The sequence below is a fragment of the Pistacia vera genome, unplaced genomic scaffold (genome assembly GCF_008641045.1).
Source record: "Pistacia vera cultivar Batoury unplaced genomic scaffold, PisVer_v2 Contig358, whole genome shotgun sequence".
NCBI lineage: Eukaryota > Viridiplantae > Streptophyta > Magnoliopsida > Sapindales > Anacardiaceae > Pistacia > Pistacia vera.
The window spans coordinates 141052-165388 of record NW_022196177.1 but is presented as its reverse complement, the minus strand read 5'-3'; positions in this window follow the sequence as shown (position 1 = coordinate 165388).

The following is a 24337-nucleotide window of genomic DNA, read 5'->3' as shown; positions in this document are numbered from 1 at the left end:
ACTTCCTCTAGTAGCCAGGCTTGCTATAATAGAAGTAGACTACTTTCCTGCCCTTCCCAACTCCACTCATAAGCCTAAAAGCATCTTGTCCTTTAGGTTTGGCCTTGGCCTTTCCCTTGGCCTTGGCCTTTCCCTTTATTGGTAGCAACCAGTAAAACAGGCTTGGACCTTTTCATGTCCTGCTTTTCAATCCTCACCATGTTCAAAAGCTTTGACAGGGATTTCACCATTACGTTCATATTAAAATTCATTATGAACGGTGCAAAAGAATCAGGTAAGGATTGCAAAATTAAATCCACCTGTAAGTCTGCATCCAACACAAACCTTAAAGTCTCAAGCCTCTCCATGTACTCAATCATTTTGAGCACATGAGGGCCAACTTGGGCTCCCTCAGTCATGTAACTCCTAAACAGTGCACTCGACACCTTATACCTCTTATGTCGAGTATTTCCTTCGAAAAGCTCCTTGAGGTGCAGAATAATGGTAGCAACGTCCATATTCTCATTTTACTTTTACAATTTAGGTGTCATCAATGCTAACATAAGGCATTGAACGCCATCAGCATCATCAAGGAACTTTTGATAAATGTCCTTTACTTCCTGAGTGGCATCAGGATCAGGCTTAGCCATATAAGGCTTATCAAGGATATACAATTTCTTTTTGGACTTCAGTATAATCTGAAGATTTTGATACTAGTCCGAGAAATTGGATCCATCCAACCTGTTTTCTTTCTTGATTATCGGTCGCAAATTCATAATGCTCATTTTTGGGAAATCTACAAATGTAGAAAAGTAAAAGTCATTATAATGTTCATCATTATTTAATATGGTCTTTTATTAAAATGCTCCCACTGTTTTCCTCAAGTCAATAGCCCTCACTATTAACTCAGGAAAGCTGTTGGCTTTCCTAGTGGATTGAGATCCTATCTAGCCCATTTCAAACCTTCGCTTTGGCGAACAAGCCAAAATGGGTTGATTAGGTATGCCAACAAACTTTATCCACACCAGTTGCTAACTCCCACTATCAACCTCAAATGTGAAGTAGGCCAACAAGCCAATCACACAATCCAACGGCCTAGCCATCATCCTCAAGTGTGATTCTCAATATTAGTAGAGTGGACACTACATGTCACCACGTACACATAACATGTGTACTTCTCTATTATGCCTATGACGTGCTTATCAACCTTTGCTTTTGGCGAACAAGCAAAACACGTCATCTTAAGTCGATCCATCACCATTAAGGAAAACTCCAATGAGCTTTAACCTCCCACTAGTAGAAGTGTACTCTTTGCTTTGGCGAACAAGGTTTTGACGAACAGTTTGATTAAACCCATGGTGATTGAAGGCCTATATGACTTAATATACTTTATTTAAGGGTTTTTATTTTACGTCTCACTAGCTTTATTATCTTTGTTAGAATGACATCATTTGGCATGTTATTAAACATTCAACCTTAGCATGCATTCTAGGCAAAATATAAATGTGCTAGTACATGGTCCTAACTAAAACTGATTTTCTCGAGCCTAGAGGAATTAATGGGTCACCTAGGGGTCCTATAAAAAATATCTTAAGTCTTCAAGTATGATTGCCTTGTCCTTGATCCGTCTTCAAGTACAATACAAAATATATCATGCTAAATTTACAGTGAAATTAATACTAAACTAATTTTACATCAATAAATTTAGAAACCTCGAGTTATATTCGAGGGGAATGAGATGAGAAGAGGATGTACATTGAGAAAGGGGAGAAAGGTTGGGCACACAGGCCCTGTTTAAAAAATTTACAATCATACATACCCAAAAATACTTTAAAACAATCACCATAGGTCTAAGGCTCATGTATTGGGCACCATGCAATATTCAAGCAAGTACATTGCATACATTAAAAAATAAACATTTTTGAATTGGGTGGGTGAAATTATTAATTACCTTTTGACAATTTGAAAACCTCCTTTTGGTTCAAAAGTATTGAAACTTTTCACTTAGGCCGTTGCGCACTTGAAAGCACGCTTGTCGCGGCGATGGTTTATATCGCTGCAGCGTGCACTGATTATTGTTTAGCATGCATGCATAGGTATGATCGCCGCAACAATGGTTTATATTGTCGCGACGTGTGCTAATTTTCAATCGTGCACACAAACAAGTGTGATCGTGGCGGCGAGTGCTGATTTTCAATCAGCTCACATGTAAGTGCGCTGATTTTCAATCAGTGAGCACGGTAAAGAGCGATTGTCACAGCGATGATTTATATCATAGTGGCAAGCGTAGATTGATCTGCAGCATATCAATTCAACCAGCAACAAAAATGCCAAAAGGAATTTGCAATCAATCTCAACAAAAATCCTTATCATATTATACCAATTTTGTAGATCATCAACAAATTAAAAATTATCAAGTGTAATGAGTTAATCGATTACTCAAAACATGCTATCAACACAGAATGAATACAGATTTAACAATATAACAAGAATCGATCTACCCAACATAGTGGAAAAACAAAAAACAAAAGGATGAATCGATTCCTTTTATGCCAAGATCTGAGTATAGATTATATAGTTGACATGTTAAATCAAAATTCTACACAAAAATAATATCAATCCATTCAAGGATCAGAGATCTTATGCACATTTGGAGGCTCCTTCAAATGTCTCTGAATTTTTCTTCACTACTGATTCAACGTGGAACCACACAAATGGTGATCCAAATGAAGACAATCCGAAGAACCAGCCCTTGTTTTGCTAGAACAAAAGGGTGGCTTCAAGAATCAAGTTGAATCAAAGAAAAACTTTGATTCACACAAAAGGAAACGTGAGAGAGTAAGAGTAAAGGGGTGGCTGCCTTTTTCTATTCAATAATGATTGAATAATAATATTTTTCTTTAACACAACTTGCACTTATATAGTGCATGTGTTAAAACCCTATTCCTATATGGAATAGGCATAGGCTCCAACCCTAATCCACCCTTGTATCCAAACACTCTTGTTTTGGCATTTTAAATTTAATTAATTATTATTATAATTAAAATCAATATATATATATATATATATATATATATTAACATTTAATTAATAATAATAATTCATTTAAATATATGCGCTCATATATTTAAATATAATCTCACTAATTAAATATAGGCAACAACCCTAGCAAATTTAGTTGCACTGTGAGATTATCAAAATACCCTTTTGTTCTAAAAGACGAAAATACCCCTTGAACAAAACGATTCTTAAATTATCTTCTAAGTATGTGACCTATAGGTTCATCATCATATCGGCAATGATTAGTATTGCGATTAACACCAATTAATTGTCTCACTACACACAAACCAAGATTGGCCCCTAACAAGGCATCATGGCCAATGACCGGATATATAAATTAGATTGAGCAACAACTCAATCCCACTGTGGCCACAGATTTAGTGTCATTGCCATTTACTAAATTGCGCAATGAGATAACTTCTCCCGTATTCAGGAGTGATGAATCCTCTATCGATCCACCATAGTCTTGGTACACTCCTCGATGCAGTCAATCATTACCGTATTGACAACTCTGAATAGAACTGCAATAGGCTAGTATCAAACTACACCAATCGGTGCAGAAGGCACTTCGGTTATCTTTAGTCTAAGGATCACATGTACCACCATTCGTTAGAGGATTTATTCCATAGATACTAGGGTTGCCATCTATATGGAATCCTCTAGTGGGTCAGTCCAGTGAACTTGCCTACAGCAAGCACTCATAAGTTGCACCAAGTTGTCGGCAAATAATCTTGACAAGTGAGAGCAGTCACTGCCTTTCGACAGGGTTGTTCAACACTATGATAGCCTTACCGTATTATCTGTGTCCTTCGTCAGAATAATATTGGGGCTACGAACATTTCTTAAATGGCCACCATATGTGATCATCGGGTTGTCACTATCAAGATTTGAAATACTTGATACCCTCGTCACGGTTCTACTATCCTAAGGATATATATCAATCAATACATATATGATATATGATATAGAATAAAATGCCTTTTATTGATTAATGAAAATTATTACAAAGAGTCAATTTTACAATAATTGATTGGCTCTAGGGCACCTACTCTAACAATATATTTATAAAAGAATTAAATGAATATGAATATTTATTTAATTAGGAATATATATTTAATTAGGGAATATCCTATTGAGATATTCCCAATCCTAATAGAATTGTAATCCAACCAAAATAGGAATTGGGAGATTCATACTCCTAATAGAACTCCTATTAGGATTGCACTATATAAAGGAGCTTTGGGTTTTAGTTCACATACAAGTTTACATAAGAGTGAGATAGTTTTTAGTTGAAATAAGCACACACCCAAAATAAAACTTGTAGCCGCCAACCCTAAAGAAAAGAGAAGAATTTTTCTTCTCAATTTTTCATGCCTCCTCTTAAGCAATTGAATTAATCTAGCAGTCAATTCAATTGTGATCCCATCCTACTTTTGCGTGGACACTGCAAAGCTCGATTCTACATTGGATTGATAGCGAAGTCACATAACTCATCCAGAGAAAGAGCCACTAACAAATGTATAATGTTTTAAACCAGTATGGTTAATATTGTGGTTGCAAAATATCAAATCCTGATCTTAGGGATTGGGGTTACATTGAACAAAATTTTTTATATTTTGCGTTTTGTTCCAATAAAATCCCTACAAGTGGTATCAGAGCATGTATTCGATCTTTGCAACTCATATGTGTTGGTGCTTATTAGATTCCATGTTTTAGGGTTTTATATTTTTTTAATTTAAAACCTAATTAAACTGATTTTTAATTTTGTTGAAAATTAGGGTTTTGAAAATGTAGGTTTACGGATAAGATTTATGCAGTGGAATGCAAAAAATTATTTTGATCCATAAACCTTTGAACCCTTATATCCTTATACACAATTTACGTTGTTTGCATATGAAATAAACGCAAGAGGTTATTATATATTCATACCAACATTTGGAGGCTCCTTCAATGAGTTTGGATTCACTTCCACTCCAAGATAAGAGTGAACTTCTAGTATCCACACAAAGACAAGATGTCAATCTCTAAGAGGTTAGATGTGCTAGCCAAACCTGCTTGGATCAAGGATGTGACTCCTTCAACAATGGAGTCCATGGCTTCGGGAGAAGGAGAGGAAGAGAGAGAGAGAGTAGGTGGCTAGGGTTTTCTTTTAATTGAATAATCTTGTTTTGAATTTTAATTGCACTTTAAATAGTGCACAACCAAAACCCTAATCTAATATGGAATTGAAATTAACTAGATCCATATTTAGATTATGCATATTCAATTACCAATCAAGGTAATTACCACATGGTATTTAATTTCAAATTCAAATTCAAATTTGATTTCATATTATCTTTATTAGTATTAATATTATTTAAATATTAATATCAATTAATAATATATCATTTAAATAAATAAATATATTTTTAATATATATAATTAAATACATAAGCTCACTTATTTTAATTTCCATATGAAATTAAATATAGGCAAAAACCTCAACAAATTAATTGCACTATGAGATTACCAAAAGACCATTTCATCTTAAAAGACGAAAATACATTTTCATCTTAAAAGATGAAAAATACCATTCTCACTTATTTATCCTTAATCTGTCTTCTATGTGCGCGACCCGAAGGCTCCTCATCATATTGGCAGTGAGTAGAATCACGATTGACACCTAATCAATCGTCTCACTAAACATAGACCAAGATTGGCCCCTAGCAAAGCATCATGGCCACCCGATAGATTCGGATTCAGCGAAATAGCTTACCTATCAATGATATGGTTATCGTGCAATCAAATCCTTTCATCATCCATTATCTCATCTAGGCTAAGGTACAGAAGTAGTGTACAACTTAGATATCCTTGACATCTTAGTATTCAATTATTGGACCAACGACCAAAAATAGATTGGATTGAGCTATAATTCAATCCCACTATAGCCACAGATTTAGTGTCTTGCCATTTACCAAATTGCTCAGTGAAATAATTTCTCTTGTACCCAGGAGTGATGAATCCTTTGTCAATCCACCATAGTCTTGATACACTTCTTGATGTAGCCAATAACTATTGTTCTAATAGCTCTGAATAGAACTACGTTGGGCTAGTGTCAAACTATACCAACTAGTACACAAGGCACTCTGGTGATTACAAGCCTAAGGATCACATGCACCACCATCCGTTAGAGGATTTATTCCACAAACATTGGGGTTACTATCTATGTGGAATTCTCTGGTGGGTCAGTCCGGTGAACTCGCCCATGACAAGCACCTATGTGTTGCATCAGGTTGTCAGCAAACAACCTTGACAAGTGAGATCAGTCACTACCTTTCGACAGTGTCGTTCAACACTATGATAGTCTTACCATATTATTTGTGTCCTTAGTTAGAATAATACTAGGGTTTTCACTATCGAGATTTTAAACACTTGATACTCTCGTCATAGTTATACCATTCTAAGGACATACATCATAATATATAATAAATATGAATTACGTAATGTAGAAAAAGCCTTTTTATTGATTATAAATGTTATTACAAGAGTCAACATTACAAAATGGACTAGCTCTAGGGCAACTACTCTAATAAAAAAACCCTAAAACTTATGGTAGCTAAAGAGGTTGTGCATTGTCGCACGTAACCACTTCTCATGGCTATGTGCTACCACCCGCAGCCCCCTGATCTTGGCTGCTTATGGTCTTGCGCAGCCATTAGCCCAAGACTGTGCATTGTCATGCACAAGCCCCCTTGATTAAGGCTGCATGTAGCAACCTATCCTAGGATACATGTTGTCGTGTACAGCCGCCTGTTGGCTGCATGTTGCTCACATGCAGCTTGGCTGGACGTGGCTCCAGGCCCTTGGCCGTGTGTTTAAACACATGGTTGGCTACTATTAGGGTGTGCGCTTCACCATGCGAAGCCTTATCCCAGACACTTGATCTCTGTCGCACGTGCATTTGCTTGGTCGATCTCCCTATTACGTGTGCAACTGCGCATTGCACTACCCTATCTCAGGCCATGCGCCCTTTGCATGGCTTGTCTTGGATAGGCCAAGGCTGCTCACTTACGTGCACAATCGCCCAGGAATTCTGGGCTTTATGTTTTCATGCGCAAATCTGGTAGGATTTCGGCCCACTTAGAAGTCCAACGGGCCTTTTCAAGTTTAATAGTGGGGGCTATTAGCTTGAGTAAAATAGTGGGAGTAATTGATTAATATAAGGCTTTATTAATTAATAAAATAATCTAATATTGACTATGTTTAATTTTGTATTTGTAGATTTACATAATGTTTACCACTAATCTATCACTATGATCGATCATCAAAAAGGAAAGTAGGTTTGATGGTACAAACTTCACTGAATGTTATAGAAATCTTCAGATTGTACTAAAGTTAGAATAAAAGTTGTACATCCTTGATAAACCTATCATGGAAGTGCTTGAAACCGAGGCTACTCATGAAGCTAGAGATGGTTATCGAAAGTATCTTGATGATGCTGACATTGTACAATGTATTTTGCTTGCATCTTTGACACTTGATCTGCAAGAGCAATATGAGAATTTGGACGATGGTTCCCTGTTCACATACCTCAAGGAGCTCTTTCAGAAGTGTGCTAGACACGAACATTATGAGGTGTCAAAGGAATTATATAGATGCCGAATGGCTGAGGAAAACCCAGTAGGCCCATATATAGTCAAGATGATTGGCTACATTCAAAAGCTTGAAAATTTGGGATTTGCTATTGATGCAGAACTTTTGATAGACCCTATTCTGCAATCCTTGCCTGACTCCTTCTCCCAATTCATAATGAATTTCAATATGAATTCAATGGAGAAGTATCTTTCAGAGGTCCTAAATATGATGAAGACAGCAGAGAAAGACATGAAGAAGTCTAAGCCTGTGATGTTAATCGATGTTGCACCATGGAAAGGAAAGGGTAAACAAGGCAAAGGAAAAGCCAAGGGCAAATCAAGCCTAAAATCCAAGATGCCCTTAAACCTGTTAGAGGCACAAGCAAAGATGGAAAGGTTGTTTGCTTTCACTGTGGCAAACCTGGCCACTGGAAGAAACATTGCAAGACCTTCCTAGTGGGTAAGAAGAAGAAATCATCATCTTCTTCTAAAGGTATGTATATGATTGAAATTAATATTTCTTCTGTTACATCTTGGGTCATTGACATTGGATGTGGTTCTCATATTTGCAATTCTGTGTAGGGACTGTAGCAAAGTAGATTGCTCAATCGAGGAGAGGTGGACCTACGAGTTAGAAATGGAGCACGAGTTGCTACATTAGTTGTAAGAAATTATTATTTGTCATTGCCTTTGGGCCTTTTATTAGAACTTGCGGATTTTTTTCATGTCCTTTCAGTTTCAAAGAATATCATTTCTATGTCTACTTTGGACAACATTGGATATCAATTTATGATAATTGAAGGATTGACATCAATTAGTTTAAATGGTATTCATTATGGAACTGCTAGATTACGTAATAGTTTGTATGATCTAGATTTAAATAATTATTATTATTTTCAATCTTCAGAATAAGAAAGCCAAAATTGATGACTTTAATCAAACATATCTTTGGCATTCCAGGCTTGGTCATGTGAACCAGACTCGCATTACAAAACTTCACAAAGATGCAGTTTTGGACCCATTTGACTTCAAGTCTTATGAAGTGCGAAAGTCATGCCTAGTAGGCAAAATGACTAAGTCACCTTTCATTGGACATAGTGAAAGAGCAAAGGAACTGTTAGGCATCATCCATAGTGATGTATGTGGACCTCTAACAGTACAAGCCAGAGGTGCTTATTCTTCTTCATCACTTTTACTAATAACTTCAAGAGATTTAGTTGACTATTTAATGAGACATAAATCTAAATCCTTGGACAAGTTCAAAAAATTCAAGAATGAAGTACATAATCAACTAGGCAAGAATATCAAGGTTCTCCGATCCGATAGGGGAGGAGAATACTTGAGCTTAGAGTTTGATGCATACCTAAAGGACTATGGGATAATATCTCAACTCACACCTCCTCATACATCCTAACACAATGAAGTGTCTGAAAGGAGAAACCGAACCTTGTTGGATATGGCTCGGTCCATGACTAGTTTTACAGATCTACCCACATCATTCTAAGGATATGCCTTAGAAGTTGTGACATATACACTAAATTGTGTACCGTCTGATAATCCTATTTTTCCCTATGATTTTGTATTGAATTTCAATTGGATTTAGGATACTTCTCATACAATTTGGGCCATAATTGCTACTTAATTCTATTAATTTTTCTTTATAGGCCTAAATAATGATTTTGAGCATAAATGGCGGTTTTGAGCGTAAATTGCGTAACTTGAGCTTGGAAACTCAGAATGACCTAAATTTAGAATCTATGGAAATATAATAAGAAGATCTAAAACTTTCATGTTTTGGGTTTTTTCCTAATTCTGACTGGAAGAGGGTGAAAACTTGTCTTGAAGTCGTGAACAGTATGTTGGGATTTGAAGAAAAACATCTTTGGACGTGCTTCAGTGTTTTGGCCATAATTTGAGCTGTAGACCTCTGATTAGGCTTATTATTAAATGAGCAGAAATATAATTGAAAGGGATACAATTCATATGTTTACCACTTTGCCAGTATCAGATTTCATCATGCTCTAATTTGGCCCGAAAGATCGTCGCCGTGACAAAACTGCATCAGATGTGAAAAAATTGAAACGATGCATTTTGGCTTATTAGAGCTTCATGCTTAAGTGAGAGAGGTATAAATTAGAACGAAAAAGAAGGGAAAAGGGTCTTGGTTCATCATTTGGCAGGCAACTCTTGGAAGGAGAAGATTATTGAAGATTTGGGCTTCAAATTAGAGAAGATTTCTCCATCTTTTGCTTGTTTTTCAATGATGAACCTTGATTCAGTTTGTTATTGTTATTGTTATTTTGTTTTTGAGTATGAACTGAATTGTTTAGCTAGGGTTTGATGTAACCTTGGCACAATGATTCAAATTTATATGAATTGATTTACTTTGAGTTTTAATTTCATGATTGACTATTTATCTCTTTGCTTAATGACTTTTGGATGCTTGATCACCATTCAAATGTATATTGTTCGCAATGAGATTGAGAAGTGATTTGTGATTTGTGCCTCTTGGGATAAATACCATAGATTGAGTGAAAACTAGAGATACATAAACACAATCTATGAAATCTATATAGAATTCCACAAAGCATAAGAGACCTTGAACTATTAAACTTCATTTTTTTGGGTTTGGAAGGTTAATAGGAATAGGTGAGTAGGTATAACCTGAGAAGGAGTACCAAACAACTGAGGGAATTTGTTTTTCAATCAAGGAATTAGAACTCAAGTAATAGATTCTATGATTTGGGTTAGCGAATCTAGGTGAAATCAACACCCTAGAATTTTTAGCATTGTTTAAATAGTTAAGTTGTTGGGTTTTGCTTTAATTTCATTATCATTCATTTTTATTTTGTTAATTTGTATTTAGTTTGTTTATTTTCCATCAATCCAATTTATTGTTGCTTCAATTAGGACTTAAACTAGAGAAATCAGTACTTAGTAACACTATCCTCATGGGAACGATACTCTACTTATGACCATCTAAAATAGAAGATAAGACTCCATATGAACTATGGAACGAGCAAAAACCCGTTTTGTCTCATCTGAGAGTTTAGGGTTGTGACACTTATGTCAAGAAATTGACTTCGAACAAGCTTGCCTTAAAGTCTAAAAAATGTAACTTTGTGGGGTATCTAAAAGAAACTAGAGGATACTATTTCTACAATCCAGTTGAGTGAAAAGTTTTCATTGGATGAACTGGGTTCTTCTTAGAGAAGGACTTCCTTCCAAAAGAAGATAGTGTAAGAAAGGTAGAACTTGATGAGGTTCTAGATTTACAATATACATTAAACAATGGACAAGATGATGAGCCAATAGAAATGGTTGAACATCATAAGGAGATCACTCCATAGAAAGTGGAGCAAAGTAAACCACCTCATACAACACAAGAGCCATGTAGGTTTGGGAGAATACGTCGTGAGCCTGAGAGATATGGTTTTCTCATGACTCAAGGGATTTTAGGGCAACCCTATAAAAGGGCATTTTCCCCTAAAATCAAATAACTTACTCATTCTTTCTTTCTTGGCCATGGAGAGTAGATGGTTCATTGAGGGATTTTTCTCTCAACCCTAATCTCATATCTTCTTTAGTCTTCACATCAAGATCTAGTACATCTCTTATGACGATCCTTGCCTTTATGTAGATACCAATGGTTCGATCGTACACTTGGATCATGAGCATTTTTCATCTGGGTCCTAAAAAAGTGGTGGAGCCTTCAAACGTGGGTATGGTTCTGATTCTTTCATGGGTCTTGTTTATTTTATAGCATATGAACATCAAAATACTCATATTTGTGTTTTAGGGCTTAATAGTGTTTAATCGATAAATTGTTGTTTTCTATTGTGCCATTCTCTATCAATTAAAACATTAATAACGGTATCAAAGCCTCTTATATGAGTTATCGATGTTTTGATTATATGTTGGAAGTATGTGATTTGAAGATTGCATGTTAGGGTTTCGTTTTAATGGATTTTGGTTTGGAATAATTGAAATGAAATTTGGATTGTGGTGTTTGGGAAATATTGAAAATCTATTGTGTTGGATCTGATTTTTGTGCAAATCAGAGAACATTTGATGAAACCGTAAGCACCTCTGTGTGTGGTGGTACTGGCTATCGTGGCTGAAGGTTCACGACAGTGCTGTGACAAAAGGTAGTAGCTACCGTTAGAGCAAGGCAGTGCACAAGCATGTGTTGCTAGAGTAGCCATGTGCACAACAGCACGTGGCTGTAGTGTGCAGGGCACACGACAACTGCCTGCTACCATGTGTGGTGGTAGGGATGGCCATGTTCGTAAATAGGCCATAACAGATTCAATAATGAGTAAATTGACTCATAGTCTCACCAATGGATTGTTAACATGTTGATGCACGTTTAGCAAGTTTTAACGCTGCTGCCCATGTGTGTTGATGCACGATAAAAGCTGATGTTTCAGGCAGCATACACATTGGTGTGGTAGGGCTTCATTTTGGGCTATTTTAAGTGTTGTTGTAGATAGAGTTGTTCCCAAATTTATAAATATTGTTGATGCATGTTATTGTAATTCTGGAAGTCCAATTTGGAGAGGCCTAGCAACAAGGGACTAAACTAAAAAGTTTACAACTTTTTGGATACAAAACAACAAGGTAAAACATAAAAGGGTAAATAGTATTTACCAAAAGATCAAAGATTACTGTTTCTGATTGATTGTTATATGCATATTTTTTAGATGAAATGCATGTTGGTTGCATTTGCCTTTAGACGTAGTTAAATTTGAGGATTGTAATTTCAATTTAAATAAGGTTTGCAAGCCTTGCCTTTCTTTTAATCTCTTGTAATTCTTTCTCTCATCTTACTCCCCTTGAATGTAAATCAAGCTTTCTCTTTATTGATGTAAAGGTTAAATTAATTTTAATTTGAGTACTAGTGGAGAAGAAGGAGCATTGGATTGAAGAAGGCAAGTTTTTAAATTGAAAGTCCTCTTGTAATTTAATTACCTGGGTTTACATGCAAATTTCCCAAGGCTTGGGAAATTTGGTTTAGTTAAGGCAATGCACCAACACGTTTATCTTTATTGCTTTAGTTGGCAATGTAATGTTGAATGTTATGGATATAACATGTTTAATAAAGATAATAAAATTGATGAGACCAAAGAGCAAAAATCCCTCATAAACGATATTAAGTCTATTAATGCCTTCCAACATCATGGACTTAGTCAAACCATAGATTGTCATTACCTTTTCGATCAATGAAGGATATGCTTCTTTCAATGGGAAGCTAAGTTGCATTGGAGTTTTTTCTTAAAGATGTCGGGTTAGACTTAACTAGTAGTTTTGACTTTTCAAACAACGAAGGTCAAAGACGTACTAGAGGCAAACGTAGAGAAAGTTCAATTTTTCAAATTCACGGGAAATATGTGGTATCTACTCTACAGATCCAAGAGTTACACTTGAGGTCAATGGTTGGCACCATAGGATTGTGTAATTGGTTTGTTTGCACAATTTATATTTGAGGATTAGTGGTCAGTGCCATTAACTGGTATTAATTGAGTTTGTGGCCTACCACGATCAACCAGTTTTTGGCTTTTTGATCAATGAAGGTCAAAAATGGAATTGATGGGATCTTGGCTCACTAGGAAAGCCAACATGCTTTCCCAAGTCTAATAGTGGGGGCTATTATGACTTGAGGACAATAGTGAGAGCGTTTAATTAGTTAAAAGACCTTGATTAATTAAATATTATATCATGATATTGACTCGCTTTATTTTTCACTTGTAGAAATCTCAAAATGACAACAAACAACCTATCATTGCGATTAATCATCGAAAGGGAAAATAGGTTGGAAGGTACCAACTTCAAGGATCAGTATAGAAATCTTCGGATTGTACTCAAATATGAGAAGAAGTTGTATGTCTTTAATGAGCCTATATAGGAGGTGTCTGGTCGTGAAGCTACTCAATAGGTTAGAGATGCTTATAGCAAGTATCTTGACGATGCTGACAATATGCAATGTCTCATGTTAGCATTAATGACACCAGATCTCCAAGAACAACATGAACACTTGGATGCACGATCTATTATGATTCAACTCAAGGAGCTCTTCGAGAAGCATGCTAGGCACGATCATTATGATGCGTCTAAGGCAATGTTTAGATGTCAAATGGAAAAGGGAACTCAAGTTGGGCCACATGTACTCAAGATGCTTATGTACATTTGGAAGCTTAAAACCTTGGGTTTTGTCATGGATGCTGAATTATCAGTGGACTTAATTCTGCAATCCTTGCCTGATAGCTTCTCATAATTCATATTGAACTTCAATATGAATGGTATGGAGAAGGTCCTCTTCGACCTCCTGAATATGCTGAAGGCAGTAGAGCAAGACATGATATATGCCACAACACGATGGTGTATCGTAAAAGAGGAATCGAATGTTACTTTATTCATTCGATGATGAGTTTGCTGATCTACTCGCAGCATTCTGGGGCTATGCCTTCGAGACTGCGATTCACATAGTGAACCTTGTGTCATCCAAATCAATGGATAAGACTCCATATGGACTATGGAATGGCAAAAGCCTAAGTTGTCTTATTTGAGAGTTTGGGGTTGTACGACTTATCTCAAGAAATTGATAGGAAATAAGCTTGCCCCAAATTTTGAAAGTTGTATCTTTGTGGGATATCCTAAGGAAACCATGGGATACTATTTCTACCAGCCAGAACTGCGAAAGGTTTTTGTAGCTCGATCTGGGTATTTTTGAAAAAGGAATTTATCCAAAATAGTACAGGAGGTAGAAAGGTTGAACTACGTGAAGTCTTAACTCCATAAGATATGGTTGATGAGGAATAGGCAGATGTACTACCAATAATGGAGAACATCAAGAGGAGGTCACTCCATAGATTGTGGAAGAAAGTGAGCCAACTCAAACACAGGTGCTACGGAGGTCTGGTAGAGTACGTCATGAGCCCGAGAGGTATGGATATCTCATGACTCAACACGGCGACGTACTGGTTTATCAGGATGATGAACCTTAAACCTAAAGGGAAACTATATTAGTTTTGGACTCCAATAAATGGCTTGAGGCCATGAAATCCAAAATGGACTCCACATACCAGAATCACTGGTGGATTTACCTGATGTGATAAATGTAACGCCCACTTTAAGGTACGTAGGTTTGGTATGCTTATTTTTATCTTGGTGTCGTTTGTTGGCCCTCAATTAAATTGCTATGTTGTTATTGTTGATTGGTTGCCCTTGGGTAAGTTTGTAAGGTGTTAAAGTTGCTTGAAGGCCCTGATTTTGGTGAAGCCTTGGAGAAGTATGAAAGTGCAGACTTCGCCGGGGCGAAGAAGAAGCTTCGCTGCGGCGACGTATGCTCTGTATTTCTTCGCCGGGGTAAAGAGTCGGCTGATTTTTCTTGTGAAGTTTCTAGAGAATTTTCCATAGGGGTGAAGTGACCATTCTACCCCTATTTAGCAGGAAAAGTGGGGAGTGAAATGTAAGAAAATTTCATGGAGAATATGTTGGAATGGGGGTGAATTTGTAAAGAATTAAAGGACAAGGATGAAATTGTTAAGAAAGTGTAGGGGCAAAATGGGAAAGAATGCTAGTTACATGAGATATTAAAGGTTCAAGCACTCAAACCCTCTCATTTGCTTTGTCCCACATGCCACCTCTACCCCTTAATTCTCTCATCTTTCCATCAATTTTCCAAGGTTGATTTGAGGGCTTTTGGTTGGATTTTTATAAGGATTTGATCTTAAGCATCAAGAGGTAAGGATTCTTACTCTAGATATGAGATTAATTTATGTTAGTAAGGAATTCTTATGAAGTTTATGCTTAGGGTTTGAGAGCAAGAACTAGTCCAACAAAGATAAAGAGTTTCTTGTGGAATTACTCAAGCCAAAGGTAAGTAAATCCAACCTAAGTTAAGATTTAAGCAGCCAAATGATTTGATATGCATGTTTATGCTTATGAGCTTGAAATTGATTGTTGAGAATGTTGATGTTGATGAGTAGATGGCTTTTGATAAGTAGAATTGAGCCATGAGAAGTAGAGTTGATGTTGTGCTGACCAAGTGAAAGTTGGTTGCATTTAAAGAGAATTTGAGTAGAATATTTGAAGTGTGTTTCTTGGCCAGGATTTGTGATGATTTGAGGAGTTGTACTCCCATAATGAATGGTTTAAGAAAGAAGTAGAATTATAGTTAAATTAGCATTTAAGTATGCATGCTTAGTGTTTGATGAAATGTCTAAGAGAAGCATGTGCATGAGTAGAGAACCTTGATTTTGTGCAACATTGCATTTTTGCATAGCATACTTGCACTTAAGAAAGAAGCTTGAGTATGAGCCATCCACATGCATATATTTGCATATGCATAAGAACTTAAAGAAAGAAAGAAAAGCACTAAAGAATAAAAGAAAGAAAAGTGCTAAAGAAGAGAAAAGAATAGGTTGTTGCAATGGGGAACCCGTGGGTGCTAAGAAGAAGAAATTCCTACATACACGCCACCTTAATTGAGTGGCATAAGAAGAAGAAGAATTTGTATGGCCCGTGAGAGTGTATGTGGATGAGGGTTGTACCAAGAAAAATTTCCTACATGCATGCCACCTTAATTGAGTGGCCTAAGAAGAAGAAAGAATTTGTACAGTTTGCAAGAGTGCATGTAGATGAGGATTGTACTCGCTCACACGGCTAGGGTTCTGAATCCATGCATCAACTGAGTCCGATTGGCAAAGAATAAGAAGGAATAAGAATAAGAATAAGAATAAGAATAAGAGTAAGAGTAAGAATGAGAAAGATTGAGCCAACAGGAATAGAAAGAAAGAAAAAAAAAAAAAAAAAAAAGAGCTTGAGCAAGCAAGAAAAGAAGAAGAAAGAAAAGAAACAGAATAAGAATTAGAAAAGAAAGAAAGAAAATTCCTTTTTATGCATTATTGTACGTGCATTCCATTCATCATGTTACCATGATTTCTATCATGGCTAGTAAGAGTGAGAAAGAAAGAATAGAAAGAAAGAAGGAAAGAATAGAAAGAGAGAATTGGAAAGAAAGAACAGAAAGAATTAGAGAGAAAGAAAAGAACAGTGAGAACCAGAAACAGTAAAAGAAAAGAGAAAGAATAGAGTAAGGAAAGAACCAAAGAATAAGTTGCAGGGATAAAAGAGTAGAGGATTTACTTACTGAGCATTTTTGTGCTCACCCCATTGTTTTTCCATGTTTTGCAGGAAATAGGTGAGAAGCGGTCGGATGGGCGTCGACAAGTGGAGAGAAATGGCATTACTGTCCACCATTGTAAAAGTTTTTGTATATGTGGTTTTGCTGTGTACAAAATAATATATGTTTAGTAAAGAAAAATTTTGGGCCCAACTACTTTTCATTTATTAAGTATGTATATTTTTCATAGTATAATTTCTAAGTAAGAAGGTATTACAATAACCACGATCTCATCAGAGATCGAAACACATTCTTAGATGTTTTCACCTTATCAGGGAAATTTTTTAGAGAGAAGATGTACAAATAAGCAGAGTACCTACCAACGATAACATCTCAGATCTGCTTACTAAAGCTCTGTCGTAGTAGAAGCATGATAAGCACTTGGCATCGTTTGGTATTAAATTCGTAAGTGATTGGCTATAGGTGCAATGGGAGATTGTTAGAGTAGGTGTCCCTAAGCCAATCATATTTGTTAGGAAGCAATCCATTTACGCAGCGGAAAACAAAAAATTTTAACAATACGGATCGTTCCATAGAACCAAGATCAGGGTACAAATCTACAGTTTATATCAAAATAAGAATCTGCAGAAAATTAATCTAGAGTTTAAGAAATCATATGCACATTTGGAGGCTCCTCCAAGTTGTCTCTGAATGTATTTTGCTACCGACCTAAGTGTAGGATCAAACCGACGTAGTCCACACGAAAATAATCATAAGGGACTAAAAAGGGATTTGCTAGATCCTCTTTAGTCTTAAGAATCAAGAAGAAATGAAGAGTATTTGATTTTTCAATCAAAACAAATCTGGCGTGTGAGAGAGCAAAAGGGGTTGTGTATTTTCTCTTTTTCAATCAAAGTGAATGAATGAAAAACTCTTACCTTTTACAAATAACCTTTTTCTTTTATAGTAAAATTTAATTGCCCTATTCCCATATGGAATAGGCTTAGACTCCAACCCAAACACCCCTTGTTTCCAAACACTCCCAATTAGATATTTATTTTAATTCATCATCATCTCAATTAAAATCAATTAATATATATTTAATATTAATATATATATTAATATTTAACAATAATGATAATTCATTTAAATATATGCTAACACATATTTAAATGTAATTTCACTTATTTAATTTTTCTAACAAATTAAATAAAAGGCTATGACCTCAGCAAATTTAATTGTACTGTGAAATTACCAAAATACCCTTTCGCTTAAAAAAAGATGAAAACACCCTTCTTACTTCCTGAGTCTTAAATTATCTTCTATGTGTGTGACCCATAGGCTCCTCATCATATATGTAGTGTATAGTATCGCGATTAACACCAATTAATCATTTTACTAATACACAAACCAAGATTGACCCCTAGCAAGGCATCATGGCCACCCAATAGATTCAGATTCAGCAAATTAGCTACCTGTCAATGATATAGTTACTGTACAATTCGATCCTTTCATCATACGTTATCTCGACGAGACGAAGGTATAGAAATAGTGTCAACCTTCGGTTACTCTCGATATGATGTATTCAATTACTAGACCAATAACCTATATTATAATCTGGATAGAGCAACAACTCAATCCCACTGTGGCCACAGTTTTAGTGTCATTGCCATATACTGAATTATGCCATGAGATAACTTCTCCCGCACCCAAGAGTGATGAATCCTTTGTCTATCCACCATAGTCTTGATACACTCCTTGATGCAGCCAATCACCACCGTATTGACAACTCCAAAAAGAACTGCGTTAGGCTAGTGTCAAACTACACTAATCTGTGTACAAGGCGCTCTGGTGATCTCAAGTCTAAGGATCACATGCACCACCATTCGTTAGAGGATTTGTTCCATAGACACTGGGGTTACCATCCATATGGAATCCTCTGGTGGGTCAGTCTAGTGAACTTGTTGCGGTGTATTCGCCTACAGCAAACACCCATGTGTTGCACCAGGTTGTCACCAAACAACCTTGACAAGTGAGATCAGTCACTGCCTTTCGACAGGGTCGTTCAACACTATGATAGCCTTACTGTATTATATGTGCCCTTACTTCATAATAATACTAGGGCTACGGACGTTTATAGAATGACCACCATATGTGCTTATAGGGTTCTCACTATCAAGATTTGAAACACTTGATACCCTCATCACGGTTCTACCATTCTAAGGACATATATCAATACATATTGCAATAATAATGATTTACGCGATATAGAATAAAATGCCTTTTATTGATTAATGAACATTATTACAAAAAGTCAATTCTACAATAATTGATTGGCTCTAGGGCATCTACTCTAACAATATTGTTGTATGTTGACTCTGTGGATCATGGATATTCTATTTATAAAAGGCATAGATTATGTTATGTAAAGCATATTTCTTTATGTATGTATTAATATATGCCCTTAGAGTGGTTAAACCATGACGAGGAAATCAAGCAGTGATAAGTCTTGATTGTGAGATCGCTATGATCACTTCAGGTGGCCATTCTAGAAACATCCATAGCTAGAGTATTATCTTGACTTAGGGCATAGATACGATCCTACCGAAAGGTAGTGATTGATCTCAGATGTTAAGGTTATTTGGTGACAACTTGGTGCGGAGCATGGGTGCTTGTGATTTACAAGTTCAACAGACTGACCCATCATAAGAATTTATATAGATGTTAACACAAGTGTCCATGGAATACATCCTCTAACAGATGGTGATGCATGTGGTCTTTAGACTTGAGATCACCAGAGCACTGTGTGTACCTATTGGTGTAGTTTGACACTTACCAAAATTAATCTTGATAAGGTTATCAGTATGGAAGTGATTGGCTACATCGACAAGTACATCATGACTATGGTGGATTGACAAAGGATTTATCACTCCTGTGTACAGGAGATATTATCTCAGTGAGATTTCGATGAAGAACAACAACCTTGGAATTTGTGGCTGCAGAGGAATCGAGTTGAAGCTTGATTGGTTGATTGGTCCAATAACCGAATCTAAACGGATCAAGGTGGTTTATATTTGAAGTTGACATTACTTGTATGCTTCAAACCTTGATGAGATAATAGATGATGAAAGGATTTGATTGCACGATAACCATACTGTTGACAAGTAGCGAATTACGCTGGATCCGAATCTGTCGGGTGGCCCTGATGCCTTACTAGGGGACAATCTTGGTCTATGTGTAATGAGATGGTTGATTGGATGTTGATCACGATATTACATACTACCAGCATGATGAGGAGCCTTTGGGTCACACACATAAAAGCAAACTAAATAAGAGATTATGTGAAGGGCATTTTCATCCTTTATTGACAAAAAAGTATTTTGGTAAATCTTACAGAGCAATTAAATTTGTTGGAAAGATTGTTGCTTGTAAATAAATAAATCGTCAATATTGTATATAATTGGTGTATATATGTTTTAAATATTGAAAGAACATTATTAATGGATAAAAAATAATAACAGGGAAATTCTTGGGATATTATTTTGTTCCGAAATCATGGACACTAATGAAATATTTAGTGGAAGGGTATTTTTGTAAATACACCTTTAAGGGATTTTAGAGCAACCCTATAAAAGGGAGCTTTTCCCCAAAATCAAATAACTCACTCATTCTTTCTCTCCTGGCTGTGGAGAGTAAATGGTCCATTGAGAGATTTTTCTCTCAACCTTAATCTCACATCTTCTTTAGTCTTCACATCAAGATCTAGTAAATCTCTTGTGTTGATCCTTGCCTTTGTGTGGACACTGGTGGTTCGATCCTACACTTGGATCATGAGCATTTTTCATCTGAATCCTGAAAAAGTGGTAGAGCCTCCAAACATGGGTATGGTTCTAATTCTTTCATGGGTCTTGTTTATTTTATAGCATATGAACATCATCATACTCATATTTGTGTTTTGAGGCTTCATAGTGTTTAACTGATAAATTTTTGTTTTCTACTGCGTCGTTCTTTATCGATTAAAACACTAACACATGTGTCATACCAAGTTGCCACCAAACAACTTTGACATGCGAGATATGTCACTACCTCTCGGTAGGGTCGTTCAACACTATGATAACCTTATCATATTATTATGCCCTAAGTCAAAATAATACTAGGGCTATGGACATTTCTAGAATGGTTACCATATGTACTCATAGGGATCTAACAATCAAGACTAATAACCGCTTGATTCCCTATGGTTCCACCACTCTAAGGACATATCTTGTTACATACAGAATACGATTTACATAATATAAAAAATGCCTTTTATCAATAGAATAACATGATACATAGAGTCTTATTACAAAAAGTCATTAGCTCTAGGGCACTTACTCTAACAAGTAAACAATGAAGGAGCCTCTAACAAAAGGTATAATTTCATCCTTGTATGGATTTATTTTCAGTTGTTATTCATTAAACACAATAATCAATTGCCCAAATTCATGGGTTCTAAGGTTTAATCAAAAAAATTTGTTGTTTCTGCTACTCTTTAATCCAATTAATCCTTACAGTGGCATCATAACCTCAGGTAATCTGATTATTTTGTTTTTTGGATTGAAAATGTGGTTTGTGTTAGAGTAGGTGCACTAGAGCCAACGATTTAGCTCTTGTAAACTCATTTCAAATTAATGAAAAAAGGCATCACTTAGTTATGAGCATATACTGTAGCATCTATTTACTGCTTGTAAAGAAAAAATTATATGTCCTTAGAAAGGTTGGAACCAGTGACGAGGGAATACAGTGTTATAAATCTTAATTGTGAGAACCCTATGAGCACAAGGTGGCCCTTCTTAAATTGTCCGTAGTCATAGTATAAATTTGACCAAGGACAGTAAGACACAAATTATACAGAGAGACTATCATCGTGTTGAATGACCTTATCAAAAGGTAGTGACAGATCTCACATTTCAAGGTTGTGGGCATCAATTTGGTACAACGCCTGGGTGCTTGCTTGTGCAAGTATAAACTAACCCTTTAGAGGATTCCACACGAGATGGCAAACCCAGTGTCTGTGGAATATATCACCTTACGGAGAGTGGTATCTGTAACAACTGCTGTAAGCTAATACAATGCATGCATAATAACAATAGAAAATTGGGCCCAAAAACTTTCTTTTCATTATAAGTCATATGTCTTTTATACACAGAGAGTATTGTTTACAAAAAGTCATTTTAAAAGACAAAACAGGGGAAACAGTGTAGCTATTGCTCCTCGCTTGCCGACGCCCCTCCGACTGCATCAACACCTAGATCCTGCATCAACACCTAGATCCTGCATCCACAAAGGAAAAATAACGGGGTGAGCACAAAATAATGCTCAGTAAGTAAAACCCTCTATCTGTCTGTCCCTGTATGCATTACTCTTAATTCTTTCCTTACACTGTTTCTATTTCTATTTCTGTTTCTACTAAACGTCATGGCCTCATCTTACCAGAGGTACAGCCGGATGGTGTTCACACAGCACCATCTCACTCTCCATGACTATCGGGTGGAATTCACACAGTACCAATCCGTTCTTAGTGACTATCGAGTGGGGATCACGAAGCACCTACTTGGTTTTCGTAACTATCGGGTGGAGACCACCTAGCACCTACCCGTTCCTCATGACTTTCAGGTAATGATCACCAAGCATTAACCCGTCTCTAATCACTGTCGGGTGATGATCACAAAGCATCAACCCACTTCTAATAAATGTCGGATGATGATCACAAAGCATCAACCCCTTTTCTAATAACTAACCGGGTGGTGGTCACAAAGCATCCACCCTTTTCTCATAACTAACCGGGTGATGATCACAAAGCATCCACCCGTTTCTGCTAACTATCGGGTGATGATCACAAAGCATCAACCCATTTCTAATGGCTATTCGGGTGGTGATCACAAAGCATCAACTCGATTCTCATAACCGTCGGGTGATGATCACAAAGCATCAACCCATTTCTACTACTTTTCTAATTCACTCTACTCTAGCACTTCTCATTCTCTCTACCCTTATAGTAGTTGCATCCACAAAGTTCTCTACTCTTAGAGCAAGTGCATACACAAAGTTTCCTACTCTTTCTTAAGTCACTTCTCAATGCACAATTAATGCCTTTGGATGGTTCATCTCCACTAATACACTTATGAAATGCCAACATGCAATGTTGCAAGAATTAAGGTTCACTACTCATACTCAAACCTCTATTAGGCATTTCATTAAACAACTCAAGTGCATCATAAAACTCTACTATAACAATAATTCTGAATCTTTCTCTAACCATCCAAAATAGGGAGAAACCCCCTCACATAGCCACATAACCTGCCAAAGAAAGACACTTCCAAAAGGGTCCCACAACACCCCTTTAATTCCATCTCAAACTACCTTTCCAACCCACAACTCACTTCGTATATTTGAAAGGTATAAACAATCACAAAGCACTAGAAATCTCTATTTAAGCCTCAATAACATGGCATATAACATGTATATAACACACATACATAAGTGCTATCAAAACCCTAATTAAGAAAATTCCCCAATCTCAACTTGGGTTGGGGTTTACTTACCTTGTTATGGAGAGATTTCACTAACTCTTCCTTTCACTTGGTTTGCTTAACTTTTTCTCTACTCTTAAACAAAAGAACAAAAACCCTCAATATATATACTAAAACTCACAAAGCTTCACAACCAAAGCAAGAATCCTTACCTTAGGATGCCTAGGTTGATTTCTACCCCAAATCACTCCAAAAGCCCTTTAAAACTCCTTGATCAAAGAAAGAGAAAATTGAGAGGAAGCAAGAGGGAGAGTGGCGTTGGAGAAGAAGAATGAAGGGTTTGCAATGTCTTAATTCCTTTTAATGAAATTTATCACAAACCATTCCCATTTTGCCCTTACTCTTCTTGGGAATTCTATCATATACTTTGATTCATTACAAACCCCCCATATCAACATATTCTCGATGAAAATTCCTACATTTTACTCCCCACTTTTCCTGCTTGTAACGCCGCTTGAGGTACGTTGTTATTGTTTCTCTTACGCCCTTAATCGAGTTGGTTTTTTTTGTTAAATTGTTTGATTGACATTAGTATGAGTGTTGGTGGTAATAGCCTTGAAATGGGCTAAAATGGAAGAAGTGTTGTATGCCGAGCTTCGCCGGGGAAGAAGAATCTTCGCCGCGGCGAAGATGTGTTGAAACCACGGAAACTCTCTGGACGGTTTCGCCGCGGCGACATAAGTCTTCGCCGCGGCGACGGGCCGATTTTCATGTTGGTCAAGTTTTACATATTTTCCTCCTAAGGGCAATTTGCAATTCTACCCCTAATTAGCAGGAAGGTGGGGAGTTAATGTAAGGATTTTTCATGGGAATGTGTGATATGGGGGTGAGTTTCTAATGAATCAAAGGATATGATGGAATTCCCAAAGAAGAGTAGGGCAAAATGGGAATGATTGTGTTTTTATTTCATTAAAAGGAATTAGAATCAAAGAAACCCCTCATTCTTCTTCTCAAACGCAAATTCCCATCTCCATCCTTCAACTCTCTCT